The sequence below is a fragment of the Bos javanicus genome, chromosome 9 (assembly GCF_032452875.1).
Source record: "Bos javanicus breed banteng chromosome 9, ARS-OSU_banteng_1.0, whole genome shotgun sequence".
Lineage (NCBI taxonomy): Eukaryota > Metazoa > Chordata > Mammalia > Artiodactyla > Bovidae > Bos > Bos javanicus.
In genome coordinates this window covers 37,124,670-37,145,706 of record NC_083876.1, presented here as the reverse complement: position 1 = coordinate 37,145,706, position 21,037 = coordinate 37,124,670, and the positions used below count along the sequence as shown (strand labels likewise).

Below are 21,037 nucleotides of genomic sequence, written 5' to 3'. Positions count from 1 at the left end.
TCAGGGTACAGTTATCAGCAGAAGGGAGAACAAGTGCTAAACAGCATAATAAAGAACAGATTTCCCAGAGTGATGGAAGCAGAGAGGAAGATTAACAAAGGGAAATGGTGAACACAATGGCAAGAAAAAAAAATGGCAAATCTATCCTGAATAACAAGAGTAAGATACATGAACAGGCTCCCTTCTCATTCCAGTTGTGTAAAGTAGGTAAACAGCACTAAATAAGGTCACTAATAATAAGATAATAGACTATAGTAAGCCTCCCTACTGGTTTGTCTTTAAGTGTGGCCCGAGGGCCAGGCATCTGTTCAGCTCTGAAGGGAAGGATACCAACAATTCCTGGAATTACACATGTTTCAGTCCATCTTCATAGGTCCCCGACTGTGCCTGTGAGTTCCAGCTTGTCCTCGTTCTTCCTTCTTTACATCCATCTCCCCTACCTGACTGTCTGATTTGTGGATCTTACAGAGACTGTTCAGCCAGCTCATTTATACACATTCTTAATGATTAGAAACAAGACAAAGATTCTCTTACCCCTCTATCACTTAGCACTGTGATAGAGGCACTGACCAATACAAACAGAAACAGAATTTAGAAGTATACACGTTTTAAAAGAGTTCGTTTTTCAACTATTTGTAGATATATGGCTATATGCTTAGAACACTGAAGACATTACTTTATCTTACAAAAGCAACACAGAAGGAAAAAAACCTAGGAATAAACTTAAGAAATGCTTCACACTTATATGAAGCAAACTTTTAAAACACTGGAAGACTTCAAAGTAGACTTAAGCAAACAGAAAGACACATTGTGTGCTCTTGAAAGACCACCTTTTCAATAATAAAGATATTAATTCTCTCAAACTTAATTCTAAATTTAATACAGTCAGTGGGTCTAGTGTTAAAGAACCTGCCTGCTAGTGCAGGAGACATAAGAGACCTGGGTTTGATCCCTGGGTCAGGAAGATCCCCTGAAGGGGGATTCCCTGAGAAGGAAATGGCAACCAACACCAGTATTCTTGCCTGGGAAAGTCCATGGACAGAGGAGCCTGGTGAGTTACAGTTCATAGGGTCACAAGGAGTCAGACAGGACTGAAGTGACTTAGAATGCATAATAAAAATATCAGCTTTATGGGGAGGGTATAAATAGACAAGATGACTTTAAATTTTGCATAGAAAATTAAGCAAACGAGTTGCCAGCAAAGCTCTGAAAGAGGACAACCAGCAAAGATTAAACCAACTATTTAAGTAGATTATAAAGATTTAATATTTAAAACAGCTTCATACTGACATGTGGGAAAAGAGTTATGAGATAGAGTCCTGAAATAGACTAAATACAAATGATAATTCATTATATACTACATATAGCAAATCAGTACATGATATGGGAATGGATCTGTCCTTTCCACTGCATATTAGGTTCAATGCCTAATTAATGAGGACTGGAACATAAAAAACATTAAAGCACAAGAATACTAGAAGAAAATGTGGGGAAATGCCTTCATAAAAAAGATAAAAAGGACCTCTAATTTACTTGAAATTATACCTAAGCCACAAGGAAGCACAAGCTGGAGGAAGCACAAGTTGGACTCAAGATTGCTCGGAGAAACATCAGTAACCTCAGATATGCAGATGATTGCATCATGATTGAGGGCAGGAGGAAAAGGGGATGACAGAGGATGAGATGGTTGGATGGCATCACCGATTCAATGGACATGGGTTTGGGTAGACTCTGGGAGTTGGTGATGGACAGGGAGGCCTGGCATGTTGCAGTTCATGGGGTCGCAGAGTCGGACACGACTGAGCAACTGAACTGAATGAACCACTGAGTGTGTTCATTTTACAGCCTGCACTTACGACTTCTTGTTGTGAACCTGTGTCCTTTCCTTTGAAGACACTAGCTGAATATTTTGTACGTATCCAAAATGATAATATCAATATTATTAATTATTAATGATAGGTCAGTTATAAGGTACCTGCCATTTTCAATACCTTATATCTTACAAGTATTCTTTTAAATTCTTAAAACAATCTTGTCATGAGTCAGTTGGCTGAGGGACAAGCCAATCACAAAGTCACATAAGTAGAAAAACTGCAGATTTGGGCAATCAGTCCACCCCAGAGCTTGTGTCCTTCATCCCCCCATCAGCCCTTATCCTTGCCTCTTCTACGGGTTCAGAAAACATGTGTATTTACTGTTTGAATTCAGTTCAGTTCAGTCGCTCAGTTGTGTCCGACTCTTTGTGACCCCATGAATTGCAGCATGGCCAGGCCTCCCTGTCCATCACCATGTCCCGGAGTTCACTCAAACTCATGTCCATCGAGTCGGTGATGCCATCCAGCCATCTCATCCTCTGTCATCCCCCTCTCCTCCTGCCCTCAATCCCTCCCAGCATCAGGGTCTTTTCCAAAGAGTCAACTCTTCGCATGAGGCTGTTTGAGTAAATGAATAAATAAGAATTTGCATTGCAAGGGAACAAAATTGAGAGGGTGTCACTCAATCATGCTTCCAGTCCCGGAGAGCTGCACAAAAGTCAACAATTAGAATGCAACCTTTCCTGAGAGAGCTTGTCAGTCAGAAATCTTTTGTTTGGAAGCAGACTGGCTAAGAACAAAAGGAAATATGAGTTGACGTTATCTGAAAAGTTCAAGGGGTGGATTAGACATGGTGAGATCCATGCTCAAATGATGTCATCACTACAGGCTCTCTGGCTCTCCCAGCCCCTTTATTTTCATCTACCCTCTGTTTCCATCTGTCTCAACTCTGCTTTCTTTGAGGCTCCCTTTATTCTCAATCTGACTTAACTATACCTAAGGGACCACAAAGCACTCTATAAAATCTAACTTTTCTTTCCTCTGTTCACTGTTTGGAGGTGAATTAGACTTTCCTATGACTTTACATGACATTTAATTTTATCTTTATAACTTAGAGCCACGTGTTTGCTGAGAGAAAATAACCTGTCAGTGAATTTCTGCAGAGCAGGGCCAGAGAGGGCTGATGAAATGACAACAAGGCCTTACATTTCATATAAGGGACAGAATATTTTAGGGTAATACAAATTTTTACTAAAATGGGAAGAGAGGTCATTTTAAAAGCAAAGTCCATTTTTCTTAAGCAAATTTGCTGAAGTTATAATTTTTAAATGCCATATGAGCAGTTTCAACCTTTCTTCTCTTTTGCTGAGGCCACTGGAAAAGAAAATTGAAATATGCCAGCTACCATCAAAAGGGATGGAGAAGAGAGGTTTGAATGGCACAAGCTTTGATTGTCAGGTCAAAAGTTCCTCTCTCTGTGTTGTTATTTAGTTTCCTTCTTTGCTGTGAAAAAAAAAAAAATTGCTAGTTTGAAAGCCAAGTTGGAATAACTAGTGGAGAATAATTTCATACATTATCTTAATTTAAAATCAAGAGAGAAACTTTTTAGATACAAAGACCCAATTGTGAAAACTGGAAACTTCCTCCGCTGAAACACTTATGGTGAATCTTCTCTGCCAAGATGAAACTTCCAGTGACCCAAACAAATTCATCATGAATCTATTTCGATGAAATGTTTGATTTTCTTCTCCTGTATATGCCTAGGACACTACCTTATAAAGTCTCTTTCCCACTTGTAGGACAGGGGCTGGGGCCCAAGATAAAAACACAAAGTCAGTTAGAAGAAACCAAATCTGTGTTTCAAGGAGGAACCTGCATAAGGTGACTGACCGGTTGTGGTTTGCTTGGAACTTTCCCAGTTTTAGCTTACAGAGCCCTGTGTCCCAGGAATTTCCTTAGTTCTCAGAAAACCATTCTCTGTCCTTTCATTGTATTTTGTGTGAGATTTGAGGCAGAGATTAGAAATGGTTTTTCATAAACCTCACATTAATACTTAATAGTTAATGGTTATTTGGCTACTCTGAAGCAGTAACCATTGATGATTGTGCATTAATCTACAAGGGCAAATTTTATACTGGGCCTCAGGAGTTCCAAAAGATAGTGTACAAGAACCCACCAAAATGGGCAGAAGTTAAACATGTCAATAAAATATTTAGCATTACTAATTAAAAGAAACGAGAATTTACATAAACCACATAAAGAACAAAGTTAAGTGTGAGCAACTGAGTGGTTCACTGGCTAAACTATAAAAACAGTATGATAGATTTCTCCAATATTTTTCTTTAATTCCTGAACTTAAATGCCAAGGAGCAAGTATAATGAGAACTCTGATTAGTCTTTGTGTTACAGAAGGCTCTGCAAGCAAAGCTGCTTAATAGCTACACTGACTTCAGACTACATTGTCAAAATCTTGCCATTATGAAGAGGAACAGAAATACAGTAGTCTTAATGTCATGCTTTATTTCTTCTGGTGTGTTTGGCAGACAGAAATCTACTTTGACTTGAGAGTAAAGTAAGAGTGGATGGAATAAAAGAAAGCTTTTTAGGCTCTAGGGAACATGGAGAAGATGGTCCCTAGCACCAACCATCAATGTGCTCTCTGAAATTAACTGTATCTTGTGGCTCAGCTGGTAAAGAATCCGCCTGCAATGCAGGAGACCAGGGTTTAATCCCTGGGTTGGAAAGATCCCCTGCAGAAGGGAAAGGCTACCCACTCCAGTATTCTGGCCTGGAGAATTCCATGGACACAGTCCATGGGGTAGCAAAAGGTCGGACACGACTGAGTGACTTTCACTTATAAACAGGTTGTGGCCATGTGAATGAGGGCACAGTGATAAGAATGTGAGTGAAAGCTCAGCTTCATGAAGCTAAGGAAAATGGGAATTCTCCATAGACGCCTTAGCTGGAAGTGAAGAACTCTGAAATAGAGACATTGCAAATGGAAGTAGCTGACTCCCAGAGATATAACTAGAGGGACACTAAGCCACAAACACCTGATCTGTATCAGATTATGATGGGAGCAAGAAGTAAACTGTGTTCACTCAGGGGTCTTGTATTAAACCATTGAAACTTTAGGGTTTGTGCTACTGACCTATAAAATTACCTGTTGAAATGATAAAAACTAAGGTTGTCCACTAAGCCCCTCTAAAATGTCCTCTTGGAAAGAAGCCATGGCTCTATATTACAAAGTATCAGGTGGGAATCTCATAGTAAAATTGACTCAAGAATAGATGCCTTCAGCTCCTTCTGTCCTTAATAAAGTTATTGTTGGAACACTGTATCCCCAGAATGGGGCGATGCGTTGTGTAGCCCAGTTTGTAGGGTAGGGACATTATAAACTTTTCTTTTTTGTATGAGACAGCTAGTGTGAATTGCCATGTGTTTTGTGCTTTTTCCTCTAAAGCTCCTCTTATCCTCTCTTCTAGCCTTGACTTTTCTATTCAACATTACAAACTGTCATGTTGCATTCCAACAGATGTGCTGATTATTCATTCAAACGAATACAGTAGTAGTAAAATAGAAAGAAAATGTATGGCATTAATAAAATGCTTTTCCTTGACTACAACGGCCTCCTGGACTGTCCCCACAATAGCTGCGGAATTGTGAAATGTGGATTCACAAAGCATAGAATCAAGCTTATGTTCCACTACTTACTAATTGTATGAACTTGGGAATGTTATTTTTACTTTAAATCTCAGTTTCTTATCTACAAAATGGGAATGATGACATCTACCTTATGGCTACTTTAAGAGGTATACATTGAATGAGGGTGGCAGAAGTGTGTACTGTAAACAGCTGACGCACACACAGTGAATGCTCCCGAGTTCACAGAAACAGAAAGCATCAAAGAATTGAGGTGTGCATATCAACTCCAAGTGCTGTGCACAGTAGTGTGCTGGTAAATAGTAACAAGTGACCTTCTCAGGGTGGAAGGTACAGATCTGTAGTGTTTACTTAGCTCCATGGTCCAAATGCTCCTCCCATGGCTAATGGTCCCACGGCTAATGTCGAGCAGTCAACACGAGGTCCTTGGAGGTGGAGTTGAGACAAGAGCACAGCAGCACATCATCATATAGTATTACATCTCCTCCACGCACATGACAGATACAAGTAATCTCAAGCAGAGGCAATGGCAAACTGCGGTAAGTAATTTAGAAGTGATGTTTTTAGTTTTTACTATCTTTCAAAAAATTTATTAGAATTTGAGTTTATGGGTTTTTGTATTAACAGACAGAAGAGGCTCATGGGCTATAGTCCATGGGGTCACAAAAGAGTTGGACTTAGTGACAACAACAACATGTCTGTATGTAACAACCATCACTTGAAAATTCAGCAACCAGCTCTTGTAGGCTGATACAAGCTAGCTGCAGCATACACCGGGTATGTCTACTTAAGCCTGCTAAAGTTCACCCTTAGTAAACGTCAGTGGCACGTTGCATTCTGGGAGCCTCATCTTGTCATGGTGGAGGTCGCCTGCTGCGGTAGGGACATGGGCTGAATCCCAGCTCCACAGCATGTTAACTCTGAGACTTTGGACAAATGTCTTAACTTTTCCAAACCTCATTTTCTTCATCTTTAAATTAAGGGTTAGGGGAAAAAACGATACCTAACTCAAAATTTTTATAAATCGAAGTAATTCACGTAAAGAACTCGAAACACTGCCTAACACAACACATGAATTCCGTAATGCTAGTACTATCTTCCTCCTTCTCTCCCTAAACCTTTTTAGTCTTTACAATGCTTAGAGGAAAAATACATTATCCAAGGGAACAGACAATAAAACCCCTTTGGTCGTAATACAGAAAAGCCCTTGAGCCAGGTAACCTCACCCAGATTGTGTCTGTGTATTTTTGTGTGTCTTTGTTCTCCATACAAGAGCAGTAACTAGAATTACCTCGAATTGATTGCTTCACAGGAGCAATTACTATTTAAGTGAAGCACTCCTTACATCAAGTGCAGATAAAAAACAAACTTCCCTGAATCTTTTGAAAGGACTGGGTTTTGAATCTGGGTCAAGTAGAAGGTTGTATGTGGGTCATAGGTGTGTACTAGAAAAAATAATCTTGAAAATTCTAACATGTCTAAAAAGAATCCAGAATTCAAACTGGAACATCTTTTATGAATCAATTTCTGACTTTTACTAATTTCAAGTATAACACAACAGGTTGATATTTAACATACAAAATATTTCTAAATAAAGGAAAGACGTAGTATAGAATGCTATTAATTCAATATTAGACCATTTTCTTTCAGCCATTAAAAATAATATGAAATCATGGCATCCTTTAATATCTATTGTACTTGCTATTTAAAATTACTAAAAATTTCTATTTAAAGAAGATCTCAAATAGGTTCATTTTAGCCTTAGCCACAGGAACATGCCTAAAGAATGAAAATATCTTTTACAGTTAACAATTTACCTTTATGTTTGGTTTTCACGCTGGTTGATATAAACAACTAAATGTCACCCATACCTCCTCCCATCACCAAATTACCTGGAAGCAAGTCACAGCCCACTTAACCCTGCTGCTACTGCTAACTCACTTCAGTCGTGTCTGACTCTGTGTGACTCCATAGACGGCAGCCCATCAGGCTCCCCGGTCCCTGGGATTCTCCAGGCAAGAACACTGGAGTGGTTGCCATTTCCTTCTCCAATGCATGAAAGTGAAAAGTGAAAGTGAAGTCGCTCAGTCGTGTCCGACTCTTCGCAACCCCATGGACTGCAGCCTTCCAGGCTCCTTCGTCCATGGGATTTTCCAGGCAAGAGTACTGGAGTGGGGTGCCATCGCCTTCTCCACACTTAACCCTATCACTCCTTAAATATATACCACCTGACACTGCCAGCTCCCAAACCAATGCCTAAAAATAGTATTACATTTAATTAAATAATAAAATATCATTTCTACTGGAATACAGACATAGTTACTAAAATTTAATATTAAATAGGTATTTATGATTCCATGTGATATTTTTCAACAACTTCCCTCTCCCTATTTTTTGATGAACTTTTTGGTTTTTTTTTCTGCCCATGGGCTAGCACCAAAATTTAGGCCTGGCAATTTAGAAACGGTGAGACCCTAAAGACTCAATATTTCAAATTGTCAATAACTTTGTTCAAAAGATTTGATTTTACAACACTAGCTAAAACCAAGCATTGGGCAGCTGAGTAGTTTCTTCCTAGCCAGAGTTCCACGGGGTTGGTTAAGGTGGGTTTCGTTTCTAACGAGTTGCTGTCATCTATGTCCACGCACATGAGAAAGTGCCTGAGTCTTGTCCTGGTGTCTGTCCCTATGCAGGTGCGAGTGGGTGTGTAGGATGGGCAACATACTACAGACTCAAGGATGAAGAGGAGGCCCTTGGACCATGACCCATGACTCGTTTTGAATCTTACAAGACAGAAATAGTCATCTCAACTGAAAAGAAACTGGGGGACTTCCTACTGTGAAACAATCCCACTTTCAGATTCTACATCTTATGAAATATAGATGAATAAAACAAAATCAGCCTTCTGGTGTTTATAACCTACCAGCAAAAGCAGACATACATACATGTAATTATAAGAAAAGAAATGGACATGCTTTTATCTGTGATGGCATGTTCTCAGGCAGTTTGGAAGCTTTTTATATTTAAGGTACATTTGACTTTAGTTACACAAGTTAAGGTCTCCACAATCAAAGTCAAGGTAAAGACGGTAAAGGCTGCCTAGGACAGAGCAACAAAGTCGCAAGCAAAAGTGAGTCAAGTGCACAGTGTCGTCAGGGAACAGAGGGGGACCTGTGGTGCTGGAACAAGGTCCACACGGGCAGCCAGGGACGAGAAGGCTGACTGCATGGTGCTTGCTTGCTTCACTGAATCCTGGGACTGAATCCTTAAATCTATGGGAAATGTGGGGAAGAAAATGGTCAGATCAATGATTACATATCACATAAGTGTAGAGACCGGTGGACAGGGTGAAAGGCTACACAAATGGAAATGGACTAGGAAGCCATTTATAACCTCAGGTAGGGTGGAAACCAGAGAGAGAGTGAGTTGAGAAGCTTTTGTGTCAACACTGACAGCAGCTGGAGATCTATCAGATGACAGTGTTTAAAAAAAAAAGGCTCAAGATGGGGACCATGAGCCACGATGGTACAGAGGTGTCCGGCTCAGATGAAGGTGGCTGATACTAGTCCAGATAGAGAGTTCTGAGGAGCAGGTATATGGGGGAAAGACTGCATTTGGTCTGATAATCAAGTAGTTCATACACAAGAGTATCCGTGAGGTGAGGAGAGCCATGTGAGTGTAATGCACACTGCGGGATGCTACAGGCCACTAGCACACTGAGCATTTCAATGCATCTACTCTGTACTGACGGCTGCTGCTGCTGCCGCTGAGTCGAGTCAGTCGTGTCCGACTCTGTGCGACCCCATAGATGGCAACCCACCAGGCTCTGCCGTCCCTGGGATTTTCCAGGCAAGAACACTGGAGTGGGTTGCCATTTCCTTCTCCAATGCATGCAAGGGAAAAGTGAAAGTGAAGTCGTTCAGTTGTGTCCTACTCTTTGTGACCCCATGGACTGTAGCCTACCAGGCCCCTCCGTCCATGGGATTTTCCAGGCAAGAGTACTGGAGTGGGGTGCCATATCCTTCTCTGACTGACGTATGAGTAACTATAAAATACACACCAGATTTCAAAGACTTTATACAGAGAAAAGAATGTAAAATAGTTCATTAACAATTTTTATGACGATTACATGGTAAAATAATATTTTGGACATTCAGTTCAGTTCAGTCACTCAGTCGTGTCCGACTCTTTGCAACCCCATGAACCGCAGCACAACAGGCCTCCCTGTCCATCACCAACTCCCAGAGTCCATACAAACCCATGTGCATTGAGTCAGTGATGCCATCCAACCATCTCATCCTCTGTCATCCCCTTTTCCTCCTGCCCTCAATCTTTCCCAGCATCAGGGTCTTCTCAAATTAGTCAATTCTTCGCATGAGGTGGCCAAAGTATGGGAGTTTCAGCCTCAGCATCAGTCCCACCAATGAACACCCAGGACTGATCTCCTTCAGAATGGACTGGTTGGATCTCCTTCCAGTCCAGGGGACTCTCAAGAGTCTTCTCCAACACCACAGTTCAAAAGCATCAATTCTTCGGTGCTCAGCTTTCTTCACAGTCCAACTCTCACATCCATACATGACCACTGGAAAAACCATAGCCTTGACTAGACGGACCTTTGTTGGCAAAGTAATGTCTCTGCTTTTCAATATGCTGTCTAGGTTGGTCATAACTTTCCTTCCAAAGAGTAAGTGTCTTTCAATTTCATGGCTGCAATCACCATCTGCAGTGATTTTGGAGCCCAGGAAAATAAAGTCAGCCACTGTTTCCACTGTTTCCCCATCTATTTGTCATTTTGGACATAATGGGGTTAATTAAAATAAATTTTAATGAAATTATATTCCTGTTTCCTTTTACTTTTTTTAAATGTGACTACAAGAAACTATTACTTTTACATATCTGTCTCATATTTTTATTGGACAGTGCTAATGTGAGGAACTTTTAATAAAATATTGAGTTTAAAAAAATTCCCCTCCAGGGGTTTGGGGGAAGAATGGATACATGGATATGCATGGGAGTCCTTTCACTGTTCACCTGAAACTACCACAACATTGTGAATTGGCTGTACTCCAATACCAAATACAAAGTTTAAGTTACAGAAGAAAGAAAGGAATAGAGCCTCAGAGTCCTGTGGGACAATTAAAAAATAATAATAAATTTATTTATTTAAAAAAAAATCTCCAAAAATATAATTTCTACTACTGAATTATGGTAAATCTATGAAATTGTTTCTTTCTATCATGTCTATGTGTGTAACCTTGTATCTCATTCATGTATTAAACGGCATGTTGATGTTTCAGTGTGAAAGGACTCTGATTACAAAAGTGAATCGTAAGAACAAAATCTCTAAGAGTTTCAGGGTGAAAGTAAAATGGGACCAGAGACATCCAGGAAGCTGGTGGGATGGCAGGCACAGCAGACTTAGAGGAAGGGTTCTGCATGTACTGCCTGCTCCCCATGGAGCCCCCGTGACCTCAGTCAACAGTGGCTTCCCTGACTTCATTGTCCTCACCTGCAAAATAACTGGGCTACCCTCCTTCAGTTTCTATGACTTGATGCTATCGTTTCATGAAACACAAAGGACTACATCATGTTTATACGCATTGATAGTATTTGGCTAGAAGAAAGGGATAGAATTCCATAGTGGGAAGTGGGTGAGCATTTACAGAGGCACCAACTCCAAAAGGAAAAAAACTTTTAAGGAGAATGATAAGTAGACCGGGCATTTTAAGGTAGATTTATGGAGGGAAAGCTTGAAAACACTTGAAGGTAAATCGCAGAAAATTTCCAATGCCAAACTAAGGAAACAGAACTTACCCTCTGTGTAAGTGGTTCTCAACACCCACTGCCCCCCAGAAGCATTTGGCAATCTCTAGAGACACTTGGTTATCACAACTAGAAAACGAATGGCTGCAATCAGTAGCAAGAGGGTAGAGGTCAGAGATGTTGCTCAGTATTCTATGGAGCACAGCCCACCATCCAAGCAAAGAACTACCTGGCCCAAAATGTCAGTAGTGCCATGGTTGAGAAACCCGGTTCTAGGTAATAGGGAGCAATTCCAGATCAGTGACTCAGTCAGCAGATTGCCTCTCTTCTGTCCTCAGCCATGTGTAGTAGATATCTATGCTATGCACTTTAACCTAGAGAGCTGAACAATGTACACTCTGTCCCCTCATCTTACACAGACCATGGTTACAAATGTGCCTATTTTAAATAAAAATAATCATTACGGTATCAGGGAATTTACACTGCAGATACTTTTTAAGTTGATGCTTTATGGAACTATATTTAGCCTTGGAACTAGAACAGCAGTTAGTGGGCTGGACCAACCTGTTCTAATTAAATAGAAAGTTAATTTAGAAGTGACCTAAAAGTGAACCTTTTTTGAAAGTCAGGAATGTGTTTGCACTAATTTGGGACTTTTTTTTTTCAATTTCTCTCTGTTAGAAGAGAGAGTGAAATGGTAAGAGCCAGAAATTATCTTCACTGAATATCCATGTGGAGGAATAAAATGATAGATATATTGGAATAACTCCAGCCCAATTTTTCAAAATTCAACAGGAGAGCTGTGGAATGAATTATTGTTTGTAAAACTCCTGGAATCCAGTAGGTTTTAACTAAATGGAACTTCTCCTACTCTTGTTTACCTATTCTGAGAAAAAGTGCACCTGGGACAAATTATCCTACCCTCTTGGAGATGGGAATGGCAACACACGCCGGTATTCTTGCCCAGAAAATCCCAAGGACAGAGGAGACTAGTGGGCTATAGTCCATGGCGTCACAAAGAGTTGGACACAACCGAGAAACTGAGCATCATGCACGCTGGAAGCAGACATACATCCTGCAGGATTTTTGCTTTTCAAAGCTAAGCTCAATGTATCATTTTTAAATTTCGAATGTTTCCCTTTCCTACTTCCTTTAAGCTAAATGTAGCTTGAGGACAATGACTTGTAGAGCTATCAAGAAATACACAGGCATCACACTCTGTACCCAAACAGTTTTCCCTTATCTTTCCAGCAAATACAGAGTCTGTCTGGGCACTAATGGCCAAAGCACAGCAGAGCAGTAAAGCCAAGGAAGTGATTTTGCTTTGTCCTATGGCACTGATCAACCACTATACAGTGATAACTGTGAGACTGTTTTATCCCCAACACTGTCCTCTCCTCAGAATTCCAGCACTATCCAGTCGCCTGCCTCACTGGCACAACTATTTCGAGGGCTGTGCAATAGTGCAAACTCACTATGTACAAACCAAACCTCACTTCTATCCCCAGACCTGCTCCTCTGGCAGCTTCTGCATTTCTGCTGATGGCAATTCCACCCTTCCAGTTGTTCAGGCCAAAACCCGTCACTGTATTACCTTGAAATTTCATCTGGAAACCAACTTTATACTCATGCCCCCTTCTTATGCTTTCTACCCTGGAGTGAGTCACTCTCCTTACATCACTGCAACTGCCATCTAACTGGTCTCTGTGCTTCCATTCCTGCCCCCAGAATCTAGTCTCATAGAGGCACCAGGACAAACTTTTCTAAAACATAATCTGGATGATGTTACTCCACAAACCCTCCATGGGTATCCCATTTCACTCAGGGTAAAAATCCAAGTCTTCGAGATGGCCTACAAAGGCCTATACCAGGAGCTTCAAACAGTTTGTGCACAAAGCCAAAGAGGAAATATTGTTTGCTTCATGGTAAAAAAAAAAAAAAACAAAACTGCTCTCCATCTCAACTACTTACTCAAGGCGGCAGCAGACAAGATATAAATGAATGGTCATGGTTAGTATTTGCAAAACAAAGCCATGGGCAAGATTTGGCTAGTCGGCCGTAATGCCCCACACCCTGTCTAACATTCTGCTTTCCTGCTTTATTTACCTCCATAGCACTTAATGCCATCTGCCATACAGTGTATTCACTTGTTTATTTTATGTCTCCTCTAATTAGGGGATAAGCTGCATTGTCTCTTTCCTTTAAGCAGTATGTCCAGTATCTAGAAACCTTTCCTGTTACATGTTGTACTGAGCTGTGCTTAGTTGCTCAGTCATATCTGACTCTGTGTGGACCCCATGGACTAGAAGTCCACCAGTCTCCTCCATTCATGGAATTCTCAGGCAAGAATACTAGAATAGGTTGCCATGCCCTCCTTCAGGGGATCTTCCCAACCCAGGGATCAAACCCAGGTCTCCAGCATTGCAGGTGGATTCTTTGCCACCTGAGCCACCAGGGAAGTCCTTCTTGTACACGACAGGCATTTAATAAATAGTTGTTAATGAATGAGGAAAGATGAAGATGCAGCCATGTAGAAGACCACTGGTCCACTAGCCGGTAGGTCACTGTACACGCACAAAGAGAAGCAAAACACACAGGCCCCTGTGTATGTTGTGAGGCCCCATCTCATCATACCCAGCAAATCTTTCTAAACTCTACCATCTACACTTCTTAATCATGAGGGTTACTGTAACCAGGATAACAGAAGGATTTCTTACATTTTGGTAACACCGTAGTTTTTCAAAATGACTCTCAATGGCTATTATTTCATTTCATCTGGACAAAAATCTTATAAGGAGTCAGAGAAAAATGTTAATATCCACAGTTACTAATTAAAAAGACAAGACAGAGAGATTAAATAATTTTCCAATGGTCAGAACTGGTGAGGCCTTCACAGAAACAAGCCTAGAACTGAGTGATCACTTTGCCCTGATGCATTTTTCTCCTCTCATACATTTGATTCAAGGTAGTCCAGGTTTCATGCTTCATAATAAAAGAGAATATATTCTGGGAGGTGGGAGATGAGAAGAACTTTGACCCCTGAGATACTTTGGCAAAGTTGTGGGAGACAGCAAGGCAATTAAATTCACCCATCCTTGAAAATAATAATCCTCTAGGTCTTAATAAAAGAATTATTGGGTGATAAATGAAAATTGGGTAGTAAGAATGAAGAATGGAAGGTACTATTTACTGGGAAGGTAGCAAAAACTTTGAAAAATAATCAAACTTTTAAACTTCTATGACCTTCATTTCTCCAGAGACACTCCCACTGGGTTTTGGCAGGGGTACTCGCAGTCTCAAAACACTCCTGCTTGTTCTTCCAGCTTCTTTCTTAATCAGGGGTTTGGGGAACCAGTGTCGGTTTTCTTAGTGGCAAAGAAGCAGGCAGGGAGATTTCTGAATTCCTATTCTGAGGTCAACCATTTCCTAAGGGAGAAATGGAAATGTGAAACACTTTTCAGCATGACATTCTGATTTATGACATTTGGTGTGTTGTGGCTTGTTTCTTTTGGAGATAGTGAAGTGAAAGTTGCTCAGTCATGTCCAACTCTTTGCAACCCCATGGACTATACAGTCCATGGAATTCTATAGGCCAAAATACTGGAGTGGGTAGCTGTTCCCTTCTCCAGGGGATCTTCCCAATCCAGGGATCGAACCCAGGTATCCCACATTGCAGGCAGATTCTTTACCAGCTGAGCCACCAGGGAAGCCCAAGAATACTGGAGTGGGTAGCCTACCCCTTCTGCAGTGGATCTTCCCAACCCAGGAATCGAACCCAGGCCTCCCACCTTACAGGCAGATTCTTTACCAACTGAGCTACCAAGGAGAGAGCATCCATGAAAATTAAATACAAATACTCTTTACATCTTTCCAACCAACAACCAAAACATGTAGCATCTCAACACTTGAAATATACTTTGCAAATCGATACAAAAGAACATTTCAACAGCATCTGGTTTTCATCTTTGGTTTCTTCCCTTCCATTCATTGTTGCTAACAACATAGAAAAATCTTTATAATCAGCAATCTACCAGTAAAAATCCACCTTGTTGTTATTCAGTTGCTAAGTTGTGCAACCCCATGGACTGCAGCACACCAAGCTTCCCTGTCCTTTACTATCTCCCAGAGTTTGCTCAAATTCATGTCCACTGAGTCAGTGAGGCTATCTAACCATCTTATCCTCTGCTGCCACCTTCTCCTCCAGCTCTCACTCTTTCCCAGCATCAGGATCATTTCCAATAAGTCGGCATCAGGTGGAGCTTCAGCTTCAAAAGTTCTCTCCTGCTACCAAAATCACTCTGAGATCATTGCTTCCCTTTACTAAAAGGTTGTTCTTTCCCTACAATGCAGTCCCTCTACATATCTACAAGCAAGTAACTCTGCATACCAACAAGCAACCTTTTACTATTCAAGTACGAAGATACCACCATAGAAGAATGTACTTGATATGTTTGTGGTGGGGCCCCATATCGGGTGGGGCTGGGATGGGGATCGAATACACTTCACAGAACAGTTGTCACTGAGCTGAGTTTTCAAAGATGAGAGGAACAGTCCCTACAGATGTAGAGAAAAGGACAATGGAGACAGAGGAAGAAAGTTAGGTGCCCAAGGGCCCTACCAGACAGTTCTACTTCTTAATTACCCAGTTTCTCCTGCCTCAAGGCACCCCAGGGCACACTTTGCTCTTTAGCTGTCAATTTAGTGCTTCTTATTCCTTCCTAACACTTAAATCTCCCTCTTTTAACTCCAAGGTGAGGCTAAACATTTGAATTTCTTTGAATCCTTCAAAAATGTATTCGACATTGTAAAGGATTAAATATACTTGGTGCAAAAAACTAATAACTTTGTCTCTATATTCTTTATATTCCTTGAGTTCTTTAAGCTTGTAGTTGTCCATGATAAAATCCAAACTTTTTAGCAGGACATGCAAAGTCCAGTCTGGTCTGGAGCTAACCCACTCCTCTCTCTCAGCCTCATTTTCCCACCACTCTCAATGCCGCCTCCTCCCCTACTCACATTATAGTTCCGCAAACATACACTCACACACTTCCCTTAGGTTACAATAGTGTACTACTTGACATTCCTCCAGTTGGCCTTGTCTTGCTTCATGGATTCCTGAAACTTCACATCTTCCCTCTGTCTGTATTGCCCTTTCCTCCCTAATCTATGGGACCACCCCTCTTTTCAATCTCAAAAACTCAGCTCAGTGAGAACTGCTCAGTGAGGTCCATCCCATCCCCAGGGTGGGGTCACCACACCGGGCACATTCTTCTCTGGCGTATCTATCACATTCTAAAGTTATTAGTTTGTTTGTGTCTCTCTCCTACTGGACAATGAGATTCTTGACGTCCATGTCTTATTCATCATTGTTGGTCAGAAGTCTAATTAATGTGGCAAAAGTGAAAGTCAGTGTGTAAAATTGAAAGACAGTCATGTCTGACTCTTTGCGACCCTGTGGACTGCAGCCCACCAGGCTCCTCTGTCCATGGGGATTCTCCAGACCAGAATACTGGAGTGGGTAGTCTATCTCTTCTCCAGAAGATCTTCCTGATCCAGGAATTGAACTGGGCTCTCCTGCATTGCAGGTAGATTCTTTACCAACTGACCTACCAGGGAAGCCCAATTAATATGGAATATTATAGAAAGTTTTGAAAGGAATAAAAAAATTACAAATACAGAAGCAAGGGTCTCCCCCTCTCTTGGAAAATTTAAAAACTATTTAGATGGATTAGATATGTATATATTAAGAACATCTGTAAACAACTTGCATCAGTAAGGGTCCTGTCAGGAGACAGAAATCAGATCAGTAGTTTGAATAGAAAATAAAGTAATATAAGTAATTATTAATTCATAAAAGGAGGTGAACTACTAAAAGGACTAAAAGAGAACTCTAAGCAGTCTGGAGTTTCGCTGTGCAAAAAGGCAGCTACTACCTCTTAGCTGAGGGAAAGGGACCCCAAACTGAAATGCAGATTTCTTCAAAGAGGGTGTGGTCTGAGAGTTCAATCAAAGCTACCACAGATATGGTCTATAAGAGGTACTCAGAAGCAGCCCCTGGTTGATGAAAGTGTACCCTGAGAATGTAGCTGGAACTTCCAGACTTCCACGCTGAATAACAAATGGAAGCCTGGAACCGGGAGGGAAGTATCAACCTGGCACTATCAACTTGTAGTATCCCTCTAGTGCCCTCTATTGGCAAAGTTGAGCATCACACCAGCAGCAAAGGAAAAATGTTTACAGGGTCCAGTTCATTTTCCCAAAGCAGGGCAGAGAAGGGTGGATTCAGAGCTGAAAGACAATAAAATGATCACTGACACAAGCTTCAAAGCAAAATTAAAGAATGGAAATTTATATACAGTATAATATAAAATTAATATAATAAAGAAGTACTGTGCTTAGTCACTCAGTCATGTCTGACTCTTTGTGACCCTATGGACTGTAGCCCACCAGGCTCCTCTATCCATGGGGATTCTCCATGTATTCAGCAAGTATTCAGTATTCAGCAAGAATACTGAAATGGACTGCCATTCTCTTCTCCAGGGGATCTTCCCAACCCAGGCACTGAACCCAGGTCTCCCACACTGCAAGCAAATTCTTTACCATCTGAGCCACCAGGGAAGCCCCACAGAAGTACTAAGGCCAGTTAATCCATACTATTTCTAAAAGAAAACTGTAAAAGTCTTTTTTATTTTTTTTTAATAAACCAACAAAAATTTTAAAAGAGAGCCTTGCAAAAAGTAATACAGCTTGGTTCAAATCAATTACAGGTTTTTAAATCCCAGGAGTTAAACACATTACTTTTTCTTTTTTCTCTTTGAAATCTAATAAAAAGGAAGGTTTATGTAACCTGAAATGAGGAGTATGGAATATTTGAAATATTATCAGAATTATCCCAGATGACCCTAACCAGAACCTGCAATAGGACATATTTTTCACACAGCAGAGTTACTTCTTTACTGCTTTTCAGAGTAATAAAGAGATGATGTATGTGTGCAGGCTCAGTCGCTCAGTCATTTCCAACTCTTTTGCAGCCCCATGGACTGTAGTCCACCAGGCTCCTCTGTCCATGGAATTCTCCAGGCAAGAACACTGGGTTGCCATTTTCTCCTCCAGGGCATGTTCCCAACCCAAGGATTGAACTCTGTCCCCTGCTTTGGCAGGTGAGTGTTAACCACCGAGCCACCTGGGAAGCTCCAAGAGATGATATGCTATGCTATGCTATGCTATGCTAAGTCGCTTCAGTCATGTCCAACTCTGTGCGACCCCATAGACAGCAGCCCACCAGGCTCCCCGTCCCTGGGATTCTCCAGGCAAGAATACTGGAGTGGGTTGCCATTTCCTTCTCCAATGCATGAAAGAGAAAAGTGAAAGTGAAGTCACTCAGTTGTGCCCGACTCTTAGCAACCCCATGGACTGCAGCCTACCAGGCTCCTCTGTCCATGGATTTTCCAGGCAAGAGTACTGGAGTGGGGTGCCATTGCCTTCTCCGAAGAGATGATATAGAAGGCTAAAAATGAACAATGAGAAATAGAAACACAGAAATCTAATTTTTGGGAAGTAAACAATAATACTTCCACGTAATAGAATGAATGAATAAAATACATTTATATTCCAAGAAGGGACCAATCAAACTTTCCTCTTAGACACTGGGTATAGGACAGAAACCCTTAGAGGATGAGAGAGTCATGACTTGGGTTCGTTTCCCTGAAATCTGGGCAACATAACCCATGCCTGCCCAGTATCTGTGTTACTTTGCCTAAACTGTTTCATTAGCGACATGGATTCAGATGTTGTCAATCCAGTTCTGCATAGAGATGGTTTCATTTTTCAGCATGTGTAATCTGGAATCATGAAAGCGGTTGACAAGATAGGCATTTCATTCTAGAGTTTGGAAGACAGGAAGAATGCTGAGAACTCTGCTGAAATGACAAGCTGAAAAAGCTTTGCTAATGCAATTCATATTGAGTAACAAAGTCTCTTAAACATATAAATGTCAAAATACTGTCAGACAGATATTTGTTTCCAAGTGATACAATAGTATTTGAGAACTGACAGGCTATGGGGCTCTGGACATCACAGCACTGACATCAGGGGCATCGAATTCTGGTTGTATTTTTCCGCAGACTTTGGCAGCAAGGGCTATGACTATCTGTGACATGGCTTTGCCTGTTGGGTTTCTCTTCAGTTCAAAGTCAGCACCACTCTCCTTACTGTGTTCTTTCTTCCTTATCGCCTCAATATCTGAAGATTTCTTTATTTGATTTACCTTGGACAACCTCCAGACACAGACCATTGGATTTTACTAAGAAACCGGCAGCACCCTCTGGAACTGCTTATTTTTTCTGGCAGAAAGGCACCCATGATGCATTGCTTCCTCTCACAAAGCTAATTAATTGCAGCGCCTGCACCATAGGACTCATCTTGAAAGGACAGGTCACTGAAAGAAAGTTGTTCTTTCCCTTGGGGGAGCATCTGGGAGCAATATTCCTGCATGTCGAATCTGTTAGCTCCTGTCTCAACCACACCAAGACACCTGGCCACCAGATTCACACGCCAGCTTGCCAAATCTCATCAGTTCATCGACAGCACAGAGGGCGTTTAGATTGGGGTGGCCCAAGGGTGGAATCCTCACCAGAGAAAATATCACATTCTATCCTTTTTCACTGAACAATGATTATCAGAGAAAGCTGAGCAGCCAATGGTTGTTGTTTTCCTTAGGGTCTGGTACACACTCATCTGGTCCCAGATCAATTTGTTGAGCATCTATTGCAAAAGTGAACTCAGATCATATTTCTTAAGTACTCATCAGACTTTCTTGGGCACCCAGATATGTTTTTCTCAAGGTAAATAGAGGCCACCTTAGTCATCCCTGAGCATTTCTGATGAGATTCATTACACAGCTTAGGAAGGATTGTTTATATGGTTAGATAATGTGCTGGAGATTTTTTAATGAGGCTCAGGTACTTTAGCTGTTGCCCAAGAATGCACTGCGGTTTCAATTCAAACCAGACTGCACTCATCAACACATGTTCTTTTGATGAATTTTTATTTATGTGAACTGACAAAGCACTGTGATTTTTCCATCAGTCATCAAATCTGCCCTTACACAGTTGGCAATAAATGTTTATTTTCTTCAGTAAGAATGATCTAAATATGCTTGCAACCTGCTGTTTGTTATGATGTTTTTATAACAATGGTAACTTCTTTTTAAAAAATCTGATTCAAACATTGCACAGCTTTTCATTGGGTTCAAAACTAGGGAAGTCTCATTTTTGCAATTTTACTCCTATGACACTCACCAAGTACCTAATGATGTTAGATTGCTCTATCTCAACAGCTACTCAAGGCTCAAACACACTAAAGGAAATTTAAAAAGATAAGAAAAAAAGAATATCCTGGCCATTGATGGAAACAAGATGCAATAGATCTGCTCTCAATGAACATGACTGTATGGGAAACCTGTGAAATATCAGGCTGATGTCTACAAATGCTCCTTATCAGGGTGATAATGAAGAAAAAGCTGATGAACACTGACATATGCCTCTCTCTAATTGCAAATACTACAACACGGGTTGCTATCACATCTTCCCACAGTTTAAAACCTCTCAACATTTCCCTATTACAGACAATTCCTTACTAAATCACAAACTCATTAGTCTAATATCCAAGGCTCCATATGCTCTCAAAACAATCCACTTATTTAGCTTTCTTTTTCAATCCCATTTTATAACTCTCCTGTTTCAGAAAACTAACCTTATCATTTCTTAAATTTCCTTGCCCCTCTGCCTTTGTTTACA

At 40.9% G+C, this 21,037-nt stretch overlaps 1 protein-coding gene across 5 annotated transcripts in view; it reads right to left on the bottom strand.

The window, feature by feature from the left end:
- Positions 1 to 465: 465 nt before the first annotated feature.
- The window catches only part of LOC133253824 (uncharacterized), a 175,966-nt gene continuing 155,394 nt past the window's right edge, over positions 466 to 21,037 (bottom strand). For all 5 annotated transcript variants that reach the window (XR_009738455.1, XR_009738456.1, XR_009738457.1 and 2 more), the window contains one exon: positions 466 to 21,037. This exon is cut by the window's right edge and continues 16,554 nt beyond it. The gene's annotated coding sequence lies outside the window, so the exon portion shown is untranslated.